The following is a 15743-nucleotide window of genomic DNA, read 5'->3' as shown; positions in this document are numbered from 1 at the left end:
GTTTCCACCAGCGCGGCAAAAAAAAATGTCAATTGTTAGATGCCTAAAATATACAAATAAAGAGAAGCCTAAAATTGGCCCGAAGCCCGGCCCTAGGGGCGTAAAAAAGTCGGGGCCCGTTGGGCCTGAGCTGAATTGCAGGGCTCTAATTAATAGACCTGATATTAAAGGACTGAAAATAGTATGAATAAACTATTGATCATACTGAGTAAGCCTTTCAAAGAGACTGGCTTTCTTATGTTTACTACTAAAAATGTTTCAAAAATGTATTTATCTTTTAGGTCATTTGATTTTCCTTGAAATACCATAAGTTAAAGTAGAATTTAAAGAGTCATTGAATTTTTACATTGTTGCAAACAGCTGTCTGTAGGATTCCTCCCATATCTCTAGTATTCTGAATTGACAGTTTGGTATGGCTGCGGGTTTAAATGTACATTCATCTCGTCTGTTCTGCTTTGCAGTTTTCATGATCGAAAGTCACATTTGAGGAGCTTCAGGCTGATACTGAAATTTAAAGGGGTCATATGATGCGATTTCAATTTTTCCTTTCTCTTCGGAGTGTTACAAGCTCTTGGTGCATAAAGAAGATCAGTAAAGTTGCAAAGACTAAAGTCTTAAAACCAAAGAGATATTCTTTATAAAAGTTAAGAGTCAACCACGCCTACCTAAAACGGCTCGTTCTAACACGCCCCCACATGTCTACATCACGATGTGGGAATATTTGCATAACGCCGCCCAAATGTTCACGCAAACAAAGAAGGCTTAACTTTTATTCTCGCTGTAGTATTATTGTTGCCGCTGCCGCCATGTCGTGAAGGCACTGTGTGTTTCGTTGTGAAATCGAAACTACTTTGTTTGGCCTTCCAAAAGAGGATAATATCCGTTTCGTCATGCCTGGAGCTGATCCGTGCTGGTCGCTGAGAAAATACATCAACTACATCACGATGTGGGAATATTTGCATAACGCCGCCCAAATGTTCACGCAAACAAAGAAGGCTTAACTTTTATTCTCGCTGTAGTATTATTGTTGCCGCTGCCGCCATGTCGTGAAGGCACTGTGTGTTTCGTTGTGAAATCGAAACTACTTTGTTTGGCCTTCCAAAAGAGGATAATATCCGCGGAGTCTAGCCCAGGGTCGTCACATGTGGTTGCCGCAAGCCCGCCGGATGCTCCTTCGTCCAATCCGCCGGCCACGCCGTTCTCAAGCCTGTCCGCCTCCGCTCACTCTAGGCCGCCGTGTGTTTCGTTGTGAAAGCAAAACTACTTTGTTTGGCCTTCCAAAAGAGGACACGACTAGAAATCAGTGGTTAAATTGTATTTACAACACTGTTCCAGAACACTTCAACCCAAATATTCAAATGTGTCCAGCGCATTTTATGGAGGACTGTTTCCTGATCCTGGTAGAGTAGACTTTTGTCTCGTTACTCCGGCCGGACAGGGCATCACAATATGGTAAGGGGCGTAACATTTCCGTCACACGCTTGAGGTATTCGGCCAATCACAATGCACTGGATAGCTGGCCAATCAGAGCAGACCTCGCTTTTCAGACCGATGAGCTTTGTAAAAATCGACGCGTTTCAGAAAGGCGGGGCATAGAGGAGAAACAATAAGGTTTTTTTAACCTTAAACCGCATAAACACATTTCATTACACCAAATACACAAAATAATGTTCTTTTTAGCAACATCATATGACCCCTTTAAAGTGTTTTTCAGTTTTACTTTGTGACCACCTTATGCATCATTAATAACGGAGGATGCAGTGCAAATTTGCTTTGCTATATTAAGTGCTTTAAGTGTCGAACTAAAACAAGCTTCATTTGCTAGTGGTCACTGCTCAGGTTTTTATAACTCTTAACCCATCCCTAAATATTACATTCCTGCACCGTTTGTACTGCAGACATGAATGATAGCTCAAATTGTACAGTGTGTTGAGCAGAGATGTGCTACAGCTTTTCTAAAAGATCAGACTTCCACCCAGCAGATGATAAAATCACATAGACTGACCCAACTCGTATCTAGAGAACAGAATATAACTTGGGGCTGGACTCTTGTGGTTGGGGCTAAAAGCATTGTTATCCAACTATGATCGCAAGTCCGTTATTACCATCATAGTTCAATGATTAGGTGATTTCTGAAAACATGCAGCAGTAGTTCAAACTAACATTTGCATCAACATGGTTGGAACTACAGCTCTTGAACTGTGGTTAGAATTTTTTTTTGTTAGGTCTATGCCAAAAATGTGTTAATTTTATGTCTAAAGCAAAGAAAATATTTAGCAATTTGCTATTGCCAATTTTCTCTATAAAATGTATCCAGATATTTTCACTAGTAAAGTAAAATAATATTGTGTTGAGCAGAGATGTGCTACAGCTTTTCTAAAAGATCAGACTTCCACCCAGCAGATGATAAAATCACATAGACTGACCCAACTCGTATCTAGAGAACAGAATATAACTTGGGGCTGGACTCTTGTGGTTGGGGCTAAAAGCATTGTTATCCAACTATGATCGCAAGTCCGTTATTACCATCATAGTTCAATGATTAGGTGATTTCTGAAAACATGCAGCAGTAGTTCAAACTAACATTTGCATCAACATGGTTGGAACTACAGCTCTTGAACTGTGGTTAGAATTTTTTTTGTTAGGTCTATGCCAAAAATGTGTTAATTTTATGTCTAAAGCAAAGAAAATATTTAGCAATTTGCTATTGCCAATTTTCTCTATAAAATGTATCCAGATATTTTCACTAGTAAAGTAAAATAATACATTTATAGTATTTAACATATTTCTCTGTCTCTGTATCTGCATTGAAATGTCTTTCCTCCATCCTCAGCATCCTGATCCTGAGCTCTGACCCTAACAACCTCAAGCCCCCTAACCCATCTACCTCGATATCCCTCTTTACCCTGGTACTGGCACTGCTTCACCCACAGAAGATAGATGAGCCTGGGAGGTGAGTGCCTGTCTCATTTTGTCATGTATTTGACAAAGATCCAATATCTCAGTCTCTGCGTTGCTCTTTCTATCGCACACTCTTTGGATGTTTTCATATCTCACTCAAAGTGTACTCAAGCTCAAGAGCTAAAAATGCAAAGTGAACAGATGAACTGAAGAGACTCAGTGTCACTGAGTGAGAACTATTAAGAAAAAGAAGGTTTCAGTATCTTATCCTCTCAGTTTGTAGAATAACCTCTTATAGATCTTTTCTAGAAAGCTCTGTATGCAGACAGATGCCATCTAAGGCAGTATCCTGTCCGTTATGGAACCTCTTAAAGGGATAATTCACAAAAAAAACAAAAAAAAATCTGTCATTAATTACTCACCCTCATGTTGTTCCAAACCTGTAAGATATTTACTCTTCTTCAGAACACAAAGTAAGATATTTTGGATAAAATCTGAGAGCTTTCTGACCCTCCATAGACAGCAATGCAACTACCACGTTCAAAGCCCAGAAAGTTAGTAAGGACATCGTTAAAATAGTCCATGTGACATCAGTGGTTCAACCTTAATTTTATAAAGCTACGAGAATACTTTTTATGTGCAAAGAAAATCTAAACAAATTACTTTATTCAACGATTTCTTCTCTTGTACAAGAATGATGACCATGGGCAGCAGTAACATGGGCTCTCCATGCAAAAAGCTCTCAAATAGCACGGAAGACTTGACTTGCAATTGATTTCAATATTGAAATTGAGTTAGCATGTTGCCTAGCTAACGACATGATGCTCTAATGCGCATAAAAATACAAAGCACACACAAACTGGATGAAACATTTCAGGTCACACAATTATTTTAAAGAATACTTTATATAATATTTTAATTATAAAATTGATTTATTTATAATCAACATTACAAAACTTAGTAAGAATTAGCAGTTTTGTATTGTTTTATCATTTTATTCTTAATATATTCAGTCTATACTGTAGATAAAATTGCACAATTGGTATTATTATAATGTCATCAGAATGTCAAAAAGTGGTTCAAAAATAAATTCCATTTTGTTTGGTTCCATCCTAAAAATAAAGAGCACACATAAATTGTGTAAAATATTAAATTTTTAATCACACCAAAAAAATTTAACATTGATGTAAGATACAAGCGATCCTGCCTTATAATTTGGCTAAAACGAAGTGTCTTAGGAAGAGGCATAATTAAATCTGGATCAACCGTTGGGTCTGGAGTGCACATATGATGCCTTAAAGTGCCGTTTCCTTAGGCATCTCACTAGGTTTTGAAACAGAGCATGACTTTCTCCTTCACTGACTGAGTGAAATCTGTCCTTAAACACCAGACTTTCATTTCCTCTCTCGTCAGGACAAAATGTCACTCTTAATCTAACGTGTTTTCTTGTACTGTGGAGTGATGGTTAGGACGGCATTCACTTTCATTTCTCCCTCTGTCCACCATTGTCAGGTCATGTGGGTCTATTCCCAAAAGCATGTAATGGGTCATTGTCCAAAATGTAAAAAATGAAAAACATGTTTTCTTGTTTGAATTGGAAACCATTTCAGGTAGGGGTTTCTTATGCACCCAATATCACTTTCCACTCTGTTTGTTCCAGTTCTCTTTAGCTAACAAAAGCCAGTTCCTGAATAACATGACTTATAAAAGTATTAGCAATTCTATTTTGCTCTGTGTTGTTCTAATTGCAACAATTAGGTTATAATTCTTAAGTTTAAGCATCTGTTCTTGTCTAAAGCATATTGGTGAATGTCTGTTTACACCTTTTATAAAAAATATACATTCTTAAATTCCAATACAAACACATTCATTTTGTAAAAGGTAAAGGGTTTAAACTGCAATGACCGTATTAAATGCAGCTGTTAAAGAGCCTATGATTGATTTCAGCACAGACATGCTTTTAAACTGTTTCTTATTTAAGTATATCTTGCAATCTTAAATTAATCTGCTCTATCCGATTGCAGCTGGATTTGACTCTTATCCTCAGGCAATCCTTTTGATTTTCATTCTGCTTCAAGCGCAAAAGGTCGGGCGGGTAATATTTGTTGCCATTGCAACAGCTGTGCATTGTGTGATATAAATAGTGAGAAGAGGAAGAAGCAGTAGAGACCGACCACACCATTGTCATAATGGGGGTGTTGTCACTAAACAAAAACCCTTACATCAGCTCTCATGGGGAAATCCAGTAGCCTTTTACCGCTTGCTTTGTGTCATTGATTGATTGATTAATTCCTTTATTTGTTTGTTTGTTTTTCCCCACTGTGAAACATTTCCTGAATTCTCAAGTGGGAAATGAACATTTTAAGAAGGGCACGTTCTTGATTTAACTTTGATTACTGTATGTAGGGCTTGATTTTTTGAATTATGGTTTCTTTCTTCATTCAGTATAAAAAGTGAACTTGTTTAAAAGGTTCACCCAAAAATGAAAATTCTGTCATCATTTTCTCATCCTCTTCTTTTCTTTTTAAGTAAAACACAAACAATTCATTTTTAGAATATATTCCAAGTCTTCTGAAACAATTATCTGTGAATACTCAAATTTCGTTCTGTTTCTCATACAAAGTCGTTTTATGGATGCAGAACAAGAAGTGGTTTGGACTGTTTTCAAGATACTTTTTAGTGGTGATTTGCTTCCTTTTTGAAGCTCGAAAGCTCTCGTCTTCATTCATTGGAATTGTTTGGAAATTAGCGAGTAGCACATTCTTCAAAATATCTCCTTTTGTGTTCCACAGAAGAAAGTCATACGGTTTGTAATGACATGAAGGTGATAAATGAACCCAGAATGTTTTTTTTAGATAGGAAATATGTGAATAACTTTCGTTTCTGTAAAGACTGTTTGGTGAAGTCTGAGATTTGACATTGAAAATGAGATAACTGGAGTCATCTGAGATTCCACTGTATTAAGTGGACAAGGAGAGACTATGAAAAAGCAGCAGAAACTATTTTAAGTAACCTCTATGTTGGATTAGTATTGTGAAATTCAGCTGCACATGCAAATCTACACTGGTAAGTGTGATGTTTTCATTAGTTCCGCTCATTCTCACAGGTACTGTAATCTTCCTTTTGCATGTCAGTTGATCTGCTAATGTTACATCATCTAAGAGTTTGTTTGCCTTGGTTTACATCTGATGGATCAGCAGTCAGGCTGGAGGAAGATTTTTTAAAAATCACTTCCAGTCTTGCAGTAGGTCCTGTTGAAAGAAGATAACAGGTCTGATTTCAAGGCCATATGTCTTGAAGGCTATATTTTGATAGTGACTAATTTTATAATGAAGGCTGGATTAACAGGGTTTTACCGTGTAGCTCACCAAAAGTTAAAATAATTAGCAATGCATGCCACAAGTAATTTTCTTCACGCTCCTTAGAATTCACTTCCTCCAGTCACTTGTGTAGCCAGTAAATCAAATAATAAGGAATAGTAAGGATTATTTTTATTTTTATTTTTTTACTTTATTTTAAATACTGTTGTTGGTCTAAATTTTGCAGCAGTTCTGTAGGAATCGTCATGGCTAGAGTGAATGTCCTTGACCTACTGAGTGACTGTAACATCGTTCCTCATTATTCTGACAAATATAATTATTTCAGTTGCTATGAGGGTTTTTATTGGCTGATCCAGTTGCAGTGAGTCACAGGTCAGATTTGATTTGCCGAAGGCAGATGTGAGTGGGTGGGGGGAGGGTTAGATCCATACCATTGATTGGCCAAATTAGAAAAGTATGCTAATGTGTCTTAATTTTCGTCTTTTCTCAAAGCTTCCCAAGACACTGTTTGAAATGAAGGAGAACCACGTCATTTTAATAGACCTTCCTTGAGGGAATAATAAACAATTCACTTCTATCCTACACATGCTAACCGACAATTCTGTACATGCAATTCAGCTGTTGTTAGGAGAATAAAAAGCGGCATCTGTCAGAGCAGATTCGTTTATAAATGTTGTATTTTTTTCAACATTGTACCAAAAAATAAACATTCTAATCATTAAATGTTAATATGGTTGCCTCAAAAGCTTGAATTTTTCATCAGATGTGATACTATGCTGCCTTTGAAGTCAATCTGAAACCAGTTTCCTTAGTACATTTCCTGGTAAATCAGGGTGGAGTAAAGCACAGTTGACTAACATAGCTGCTTATTAAAATATATCACAAATAATGATGTGACATTTTCAATGGCCTCTTGTAGCTTCATGGGAAGTCAGAGTGATATTACAGTGGGTTCTGTTCTTATTCACTTGGCATAGTAAATACGCAGAATTGTAGATTCAGCTGAGCTTGCTATCTGTCATAGTGTGACACCATCTGTCAGTGTGTCCAGTGTAGTGTGCTTTAATAGGCCTGAATCAGCAAACTAGTGGGTGAAGTTTGACTGGTTTTAATGGTTTTTTTATGCTTAATAGCACGTTCCACTCAAACACAGTCTGCCATTAACAGGAGCACTTAGAAAGGCTATTGTGCATCTCTCTCTCTCGGCCCACTGCCCCTTTACTATGACTGCCACTGTTCTGTCAGTTTAATCTGGCAGTGGTAGTCCTGTTATAGGAACGATTCGCTCAAACTCACCATGCTGTCTGTTTGTGTATTTTAGTTTTTTACTGGATGCGTGTGTGTAATCAGGCATTTGGAAGAGACTCCTACATCAGAAAAAACTGGTGGACAGTTCATTTTGTGTTGGAGTTTACTTGAGCTCATTGTGTGTATGATAATGCAATATGCTGATCCAGAGTCACTCTTGTTTTGTGTTGGTTTGAATTACATTGCTAATTCACTTCCAGCCTTGAGGAGCCACTCAGAGATTGTTTTGACTGATGTCATTGAGCTGCTGTTTGAGTCACTGTCATTGTTTCTATAGAGGAGACTTCAGCTGCTGTGACTCACTGTGATGTCTGAGATACAGTGCTGCCTAGAACATCCAAATCTAATCTTGTCTATGACGCCTCCCATAGAATAGGTGTAGTCATTGTTGCCTTGTGATATCACATCAACTCTGTACACACAGTTTGGCAGTTGAAAGAACAGAAATGGCATGTGCCAGAGTGTTTGAAAAAAAGAAAGAAAATTATAACAAAATTAAATTGATAATTTATGACTTTATCATTTTTAACTTCATAATTAATTTACTTTTATAATTATATATATATATAATTATGAATTAAAGTATATTATTAAATTATATATTGTATCATATTAACGTACACTACTGTAAAATGTGGGGTTGATAAGATTTTTTAAATATTTTTACTTAAGATTGCATTCATTCAAAAAAGGGCTGGGCAGCAAGGTATCTGCCCCCTGTTATGGACACAGCCAGTGTCTTTATCCAGTTTTGACCAGGTTTAATAGCAGGATTTGTCTATAAGCAGGTTTGTCCCGTCGGTGATCTTGAAGCAATGGTTCATTCCCTGCCCTTTCCGCCGCAGGACCGCGGACTCTAATGAATTGCTGTGTTTGTTTGCAGCCAAACAGCAGTGTGTCTTTATTCACAGGCTGCCTGACCCACACTCCCTGCCAGCTTTACAGACAGGAGCGGCTCCACTCCGCTGTGGGTGTGGATGAGTGAGCGTGTCTGCTGAGTTTGGCTAACCACCCGCAGATAGGTCAGTAACCATAAATCTTTTCGGTTCTGAGGGTGGTAAAGGTCTTAACTCATCAGTTTCCACCTCCTGGTTTGTTGCACAGAGATCGCATTGAGGGAAAAACACACATGCTGCAGTATTGTTACACATAAAACATGTTTTCTCCTGTACCTAATCAGTATCTTTGTCTTGTTTTACTAAAATTTAAATATACTTAAAACAAGATACATTGAAACAGTAAAACGTTATATCATAAGATGTTTTAAGCAATTAAAAAAAAATAGGTCTCACAAAGCTATTATACGGCTTTAGATGACATGCAACATTTCATGAGTCTTATTGGGTGACTGTTGTGAGCTTGAGAAGCCCTAGTTCCCGTCTATATTCACTGCATGTTTAACATTAATATTTTTCAAAATTACTTCATTTGTGTTCTACAGAACAAAACCAGTTTGGAACATTTTCTACCAAGTGATCCCTTCAAAACAAGTGGAGTGAAAATTCTGCCAATGCAACAAGACAAAAGGTGCGTTCCATTCGACCGTAAGTGGACTGCGAAGTGGACTTCACAGGGTATTCGGCCATCTTAAATGAAATTCCAATCCGAAGGGAGCGAATATGCTCAGTTCAAAGGGCACTGCAAACGGCATAGGGAATAAGGGAACATGCATCACTGCACAGGATGTGGAGAGGGAAAATCACCCAACTGTCATTGCACACCGTGTCAGAACTAACGATGGAGCATAGCCATTAAAATAATATTTTAAAGGCTCTGTAATGAAGGGGTTCGCATATGCGTTTGAGTATTCATACATTTTGTTATTATACTACAAACTTACAAACTAGAATATTTATGAATGGTTATTATGGCAATGAATGTTACATTTGCATATTGTTTTGTATGAATAGGTGAAACTAAGTGAAACTGAGAAGCAGCAGCTAAGGCTCTGTTTTTGCTTTTTACTTTATTTAGCCTACCTCAGAGGTGCTTACTATGAGGCTGCGCCTGGGAAAGATGGGAACACTACAATCTGTTAATAGTCCATTATATAATAATAAATATATACATTTTGACAATATTTATTTGATACACTATTGTATATGTATTTTATATGTATTTAAATTTGAAAGTAGAATAAATTGAAATATTTATTTATGTTATATCATGACCCCGTCATTGCCTTTCTTTGATGACCTTCCAGGGCGTTCCAAATGAGTGATTATTCTCAACGAAGTCCACTTCAGCAGATATCCCTTGCTTATGGAGTAGGGAGCAGTGAACACGTAGGGACCCTGTCAATCAGAATGCACCTAAAAATGCATTCTCTGAAAATAGACTCTACAGTCGGCATGAAACAGAAATTGTGAATTTTCTTCCCTGTTTGTGATGCGTGTCTAACTGAAACTGCTTCACAATTGAAAAAAATGTGGAGTGCAACAAATTTTGTCCATTAGGAATCGATTGTATCGTTGGATCATTGGATGTTTGAAAATGTTGGTCAGACTTTATTTTAGGGTCCAATTCTCACTATTAACAAACCATTAACTAAGACATTTGCCTCAATAAACTTCTAATTTGCTGCTTATTAATAGTTAGTAAGGTGGTTAAGTTTAGCTATTGGGAAGGATTAGGTATTTAGAATGTGCTTTGTAAGTACTAATAAACAGCCAATATGTTATTAATAGGCACGCTAATAAGCAACTAGTGAATAGTGAGAATTGGTCCCTTGTCACGAATTCAGTCCATGGACTTTCGTTTATTCACCACCAGAGGTCACCCTTTCCATTACATTGACTCTCGCACAACACAAACTGTTGCATAGCACCCTGGACTACATATCCCATCATTCTTTGCACGATTTGCACACTGCTCTGATTGCCCACAGCTGTTTCTAATCACCTCACTCACTATATAACACCCACTCTAACCACCTTTCTCTGCTGAGTATTGTTTAGCCTGTACCCCTTTCTGAGTCTCCGTGGTTTCCTTGTTTTGCCTTGCCTGTTTTTGCGGTTTCTGACCTTTGCCTGTTTTCTTGGATTTCTCCCTCTCGTCTCGCCCTGTGATTCTGTCTGCTGATCGTCGACCTACGCTAGCCCTGGGACTATTCTTGTGTTTTGCCCGCCATATACCTGTTTGCCATTGTTTTGACCCTGCCTGTTTACCACGTCTCTTGAATAAAGCCTGCAGATGGATCCACATGTCTCACGTCTCGTCAGCCCTGTTACATCCCTATACTAATGTGTTACCAAAATGTTTTTAATTAAAGATTAAGAGACAACATGAATTTGTAATAAATGTAAAAATGTGCACAGATAAATCTTTTATAATAAATACAGGACTCCATAAAATTAAGAATTGTCAATTTCATAGTGACTTTAATATACTATGCAATTTAGCCTCTCAGATATTTGTGTTCTACTCAATTTCCCTTCTTTTAAGGATGTTTAGATGGTTTACTGGTATTCAAAACAAAGACACTTATACATTTTTCTCAAATCTCAACCCACGGTTCATCGTCTCCTCTCATTGTGCTTTCTGAGAGCAGCCGTAGAGACTGCATGCTGATTTGTCCTTGTGGGTAAGCCACTGAGTGAGACCTCCGCTGGGAACTGTGTGGGAGAGAGAGCTGTGAACACCCTCTGATTAAACCTGTTCCTCACACATACTGTGTGTGTGTGAGAGAGAGAAAGAGCGATAAAATGGCATGGTGTTCTTCTGTATCAGCAGACCTTTTTGTCAGCTGGCCCAGTTTTTGCCAGCTCCTCTTCTTTCATCAGTGACCTTCAGCACGTGTTTAGGCCCGTCTTCTCCTTCTCCTTGTCTTTTTTGTAGCTCAGGTGAGCTTTCACAGTCATGCTGATTTCAGCCCACACTGCACGTACAGCTGATATTACTTTCTCAGGGTTATTTTCAAAAACTCATTTGCATAATATCTAGGGGTTTTGCCAAGTACACGTCTAAAGCGCTCTGTATGTTTGTTCTTTGGTGGAGATATGTTGACATTTTCTCTTTCTTCAACATATAGGAACTGGTAGATGGTTGTAGAGCCTGAAGCTATTTTCCACAGCTTGTTCATTCATTTGAGCTTTTGTTGTAATACAAACCAGGTATCTATTATTTTATTCTGTCTTTGCTGATCTATAAGCTATAGGCTGACCATAAGTTCTCTTTCTCCTGGATATGTCTTGGCTGGGATTTTTAAGTTTCATCTGGGTTTTGGCTGAAGGTAATGACTGAAAAGAAGTTTGACCAATAGCGTGCAGGCATTGTACATTACCGATCAATTGTGGAAGTGCAAGAAGGTGGGATCTAATATAATGTATGAGGACTGTAGAAACCCCAGACATTTTAGGCAATTTAGAAATCCTGGCCAGGACACGTACAGAAAAATAGGACATATGGTCTTTGCTTGATAACCGGAAGTGGTTGCTACACATCACACTGAAATAGTTTGACAAACACTATTTTTATTTCCTATTTTTTCTTATATTGAAACAAGAAATTGTAGTGGAACTTATCAAAAACAAAGCTAGTTATTATGATCCAGTTAGTCCCTGCTGGTAGTGCACAGACTGCTAACAGACATGGACTGAATCCACAAAAGTCCAGTTTAGTTTTGAGCCTTTAAAAATGTATGGTTTATGGAAGTCACAGTATGCTTGCATATTCCAAGGTGATGTTCTGGACTGCTGGAGAGGAAAGAGTTGCCCTGTGACTCTCTGAGATGTTGTGTGTGCAAAATCAATAATGGTAAACAATCATCCCTCTGGGATCACATTGTTAGGTCTGTCAGTCCAATGTTGATTGATTTGCCTGACTCACCCATGCCAAGAATCTCTCTCTTTTTTTCTTTCTCTCTTGTTGGGGTATCTCCAGGAAGGATTCTGGGTGAGTCAGAGAGGAGAGGAGTTGGAAGTTTTCACAGTCAGACATTTTTCTGCAGTCTTTGAACACACCATCCTAATCAGGCTGGGGAGGGGGATTCACCACAGCAAGCGGAGCTGCTGCTTCCTCTGTGTGCTACCAAAAATAATCTTCCCAAGCAGTATTTGTGTCTTGTTTTCCTGTTAAAAAAGTTTAAACATCCTTGAAACAACATACACTTACTTGAGAAGCAATTGTATGTGATTGCATGTAACTAAATTAACTAAAAATTATACGTGCATTTTTCTAACCTCATTGGCAAATTATCATTTTCTAAAACAGTATCTATGACTGGTTTTCCAGTAAAATATGTTTAGACATTTACAATGTCAGAAGCAAATGACTTTAAAAATAATTTTAGAATTTGTTTTAAATGTAATTTATTGATTAAATTAGATATTTTTCTCAAACCATTGGCAAATTGTTGTTCTGAAAAGGTATTATGCCTGGTTTTCCAATAAAAAATAATTAATTAATTAATCAATCAATCAATAAATAAATACACATCTTTATAATGTGAAAAACAATTTCAACGAATATATTTTAAATTAATTTAATTCACTTCAAAAGATTTTTCTCAAAACATTTGGCAAATTGTTACGTTCTGAAAAGATGTTATGCCTGATTTCCCAGTAAAAATAAATAACAATAGGTAGGTAGATAGATGGATGGATGGATGGATGGATAGAAAATAAATCAATCAAAATATAATAAAATAAAATAATAAAATAAAAAATCAATGCACATTTACTTCAGAAGCAAATCACTGTGAAATCATTTCATAGAACATAAGTCATTTAAAAAATATATTAAAACCTTGTTTTCTGTAACAGTATTTATCATTATTTTCCTGTAAAAAACAATATATATTTATGGGAGAAGCAAAATTGTTGTGTGGGTGCTTCTGTGCACCTGTCTTTGTGTGTATGGATTTTTTCAGATCATCAAGGTGGTTGCCCTCAGGATTTTGTACATGTTTTGAACTAGAGACAGGAGGGAGGGGAGCTCACTGTCATTTCATTTCCTTTGGCATTCCAGCACCTTCTCACATCTACACCAATTACTGCTGCCTTCTGATGGGTTTGGTATGCACACCGTCACTTTTGATCACACCTCACAGGAACACAAGCACCATGACTTCTTTCTGATGTGATATCTCTAACAACATGCCATACACCGTCATGCATCGAAACAGATGTCACATTTGCAGTGGTGACTCATGTTTCAGTAGGCCATATGTTCCTGCATGTTTCTATCACCACTCACCTCATCGGTTTAGAGACACTGCTCTTCATTCTAGGTAATCTCAAGCGTTGTCTAATTCCAGATGAAAGTCTGCTGCAAAATGTCACCCATCATAATGCTCCAAAAATGTCAAAAGTTTGGTATTTAGTGAAAACATTTGGACAAAGCTGTGCAAGTGTACGAGGGGCTCTCATTGTGTGTGAGTGTGTACAAATTTTTCTTTGAAAGAAATATGCCTGGTTCAGTACCAAGTTAAGCTCAGTCAACATTTGTGACATTATGATGTTAATTAGGCTACCAGATAAATTATTTTTCACTTGTCCCATGATTTTAGTGTGAAAAATCACTTAATAACCTTTTCTGTGTAAAATTCAAATTTTACAGTTTTGTTGCCATTACAAAGTAATGCTTAAAATGCAAAAAAAAAAAAAAAAACTTTACAGCTCTATAATGAATGTGCTTATATAAAATTATAAGCTTCATATTTCCTCCAAAAATGGGCCCTATTCACTTGTGTTGTAATCAGGGTTTATAAACAAGTTTACCTTATACCGTAACCTAAAAAATAAAATAAAGTCAAATTGTGAGATGAAAAGTTGAAATTACCTTTTTTTTTTTTTTTCAATGTCGGAAACAGGCTTCCATAGGGAACACATATTCACTATTAACTAAGAGTTTCCCCTCACTAAACTCCTAATTTGCTGCTTATTGATGGTAATGTAGTTGTTTGTAGTAGTGATGTTTAGGTATTGGGATAGTATATAGTTAAGGGATCTAGAACATGTTTATGCAGAATTCTAGAATTCTTATTCTAGAAGTGCTCTTCATTAACTGTAAGCCTTTCTACTCGCCACAGGAGTTTTGCTCGTTCATTCTCTTATGTGTCTAGTACATACCACCGCAAGCGCACGTGAGCCTGACTTTACAGAAACTCGCTGATCAGATCACAGAGACAGAGCAACAACACCTGGACTCTGTTTTAATCATTCTCGGGGACTTTAATAAAGCAAATCTCTCCCTTGAACTGCCAAAATACAGACAGCATGTTACATGTCCCATCATAGACAGTAATATATTGGATCACTGTTATACCACAATAAAGGATGCATATCACTCTGTCCCACGGGCAGCTTTGGGGCTTTCTGATCACTGTTTGGTTCATCTTATACTGACCTACAGGCAGAAACTGAAATCAGTTAAACCTGTATTAAGGACTGTAAAGAGATGGACTAATGAAACAGAGCGGATTTTACAAGCCTGTTTTGACCTCACTGATTGGAGTGTTTTTAAAGCTGCTGCAAACAACTTGGACAAGCTCACAGAGACTGTAACATATTTTATCAGTTTCTGTGAAGATATGTGCATTCCTACCAGGACTCATTTAACTTACAACAACGACAAACCATGGTTCACTGCAAAACTCAGACAGCTCCGTCAGGCCAAAGAAGATGCTTACAGGAAGGGGGACAGAGACTTGTATAAACAGGCCAAATACACAATGGAAAAGGAGATCAGAGTGACAAAGAGGAATTATTCTGAAAAACTAAGGATTCAGTTCTCTTCCAGTGACTCCGTATCAGTGTGGAAAGGTCTGAAAGACATCACCAACTACAAGACACCATCCCCCAGCACAGTGGAGAATCAACAACTGGCAGACGATCTGAATGAGTTTTATTGCAGGTTTGAAAAAACACCCCACTCCCGCTCTGAACACCTCTCCACACAACCATTAACACCTCCTGTAACCCCCTTCTCCCCCACACCTGCACTTCAGATCAGCGAAGATGATGTGCACCAGGTCTTCCAGAAGCAGAAGAGAAAGAAAGCACCAGGCCCAGATTGTGTTACACCAGCCTGTCTGAAAACCTGTGCTGACCAGCTGGCCCCCATCTTCACACAGATCTTCAACAGATCACTGGAGCTGTGTGAAGGCCCTTCTTGCTTCAAACGCTCCACCATCATCCCCATACCAAAGAAACACAAAATTACAGGACTAAATACCTACATGCCTGTGGCTCTAATGTCTGTGGTCATGAAGTC

General features: G+C 37.7%; 1 protein-coding gene across 1 annotated transcript in view; it reads left to right on the top strand.

Moving 5' to 3' along the window:
• Window positions 1-15743, top strand: part of LOC107587500 (amyloid beta A4 precursor protein-binding family A member 1-like) — an 89615-nt gene that overhangs the window by 39465 nt on the left and 34407 nt on the right. The window contains exon 2 of the mRNA XM_016275300.1: window positions 2834-2953. The gene's annotated coding sequence lies outside the window, so the exon portion shown is untranslated. The remainder of the gene's footprint in view (window positions 1-2833; window positions 2954-15743) is intronic.

The sequence above is a fragment of the Sinocyclocheilus grahami genome, unplaced genomic scaffold, assembly GCF_001515645.1.
Source record: "Sinocyclocheilus grahami isolate Dianchi unplaced genomic scaffold, SAMN03320097.WGS_v1.1 scaffold93.1, whole genome shotgun sequence".
In the NCBI taxonomy this organism is placed as follows: domain Eukaryota; kingdom Metazoa; phylum Chordata; class Actinopteri; order Cypriniformes; family Cyprinidae; genus Sinocyclocheilus; species Sinocyclocheilus grahami.
Note: the sequence above shows the minus strand (reverse complement) of the source record. Positions and strands in the feature narration are given on the sequence as shown.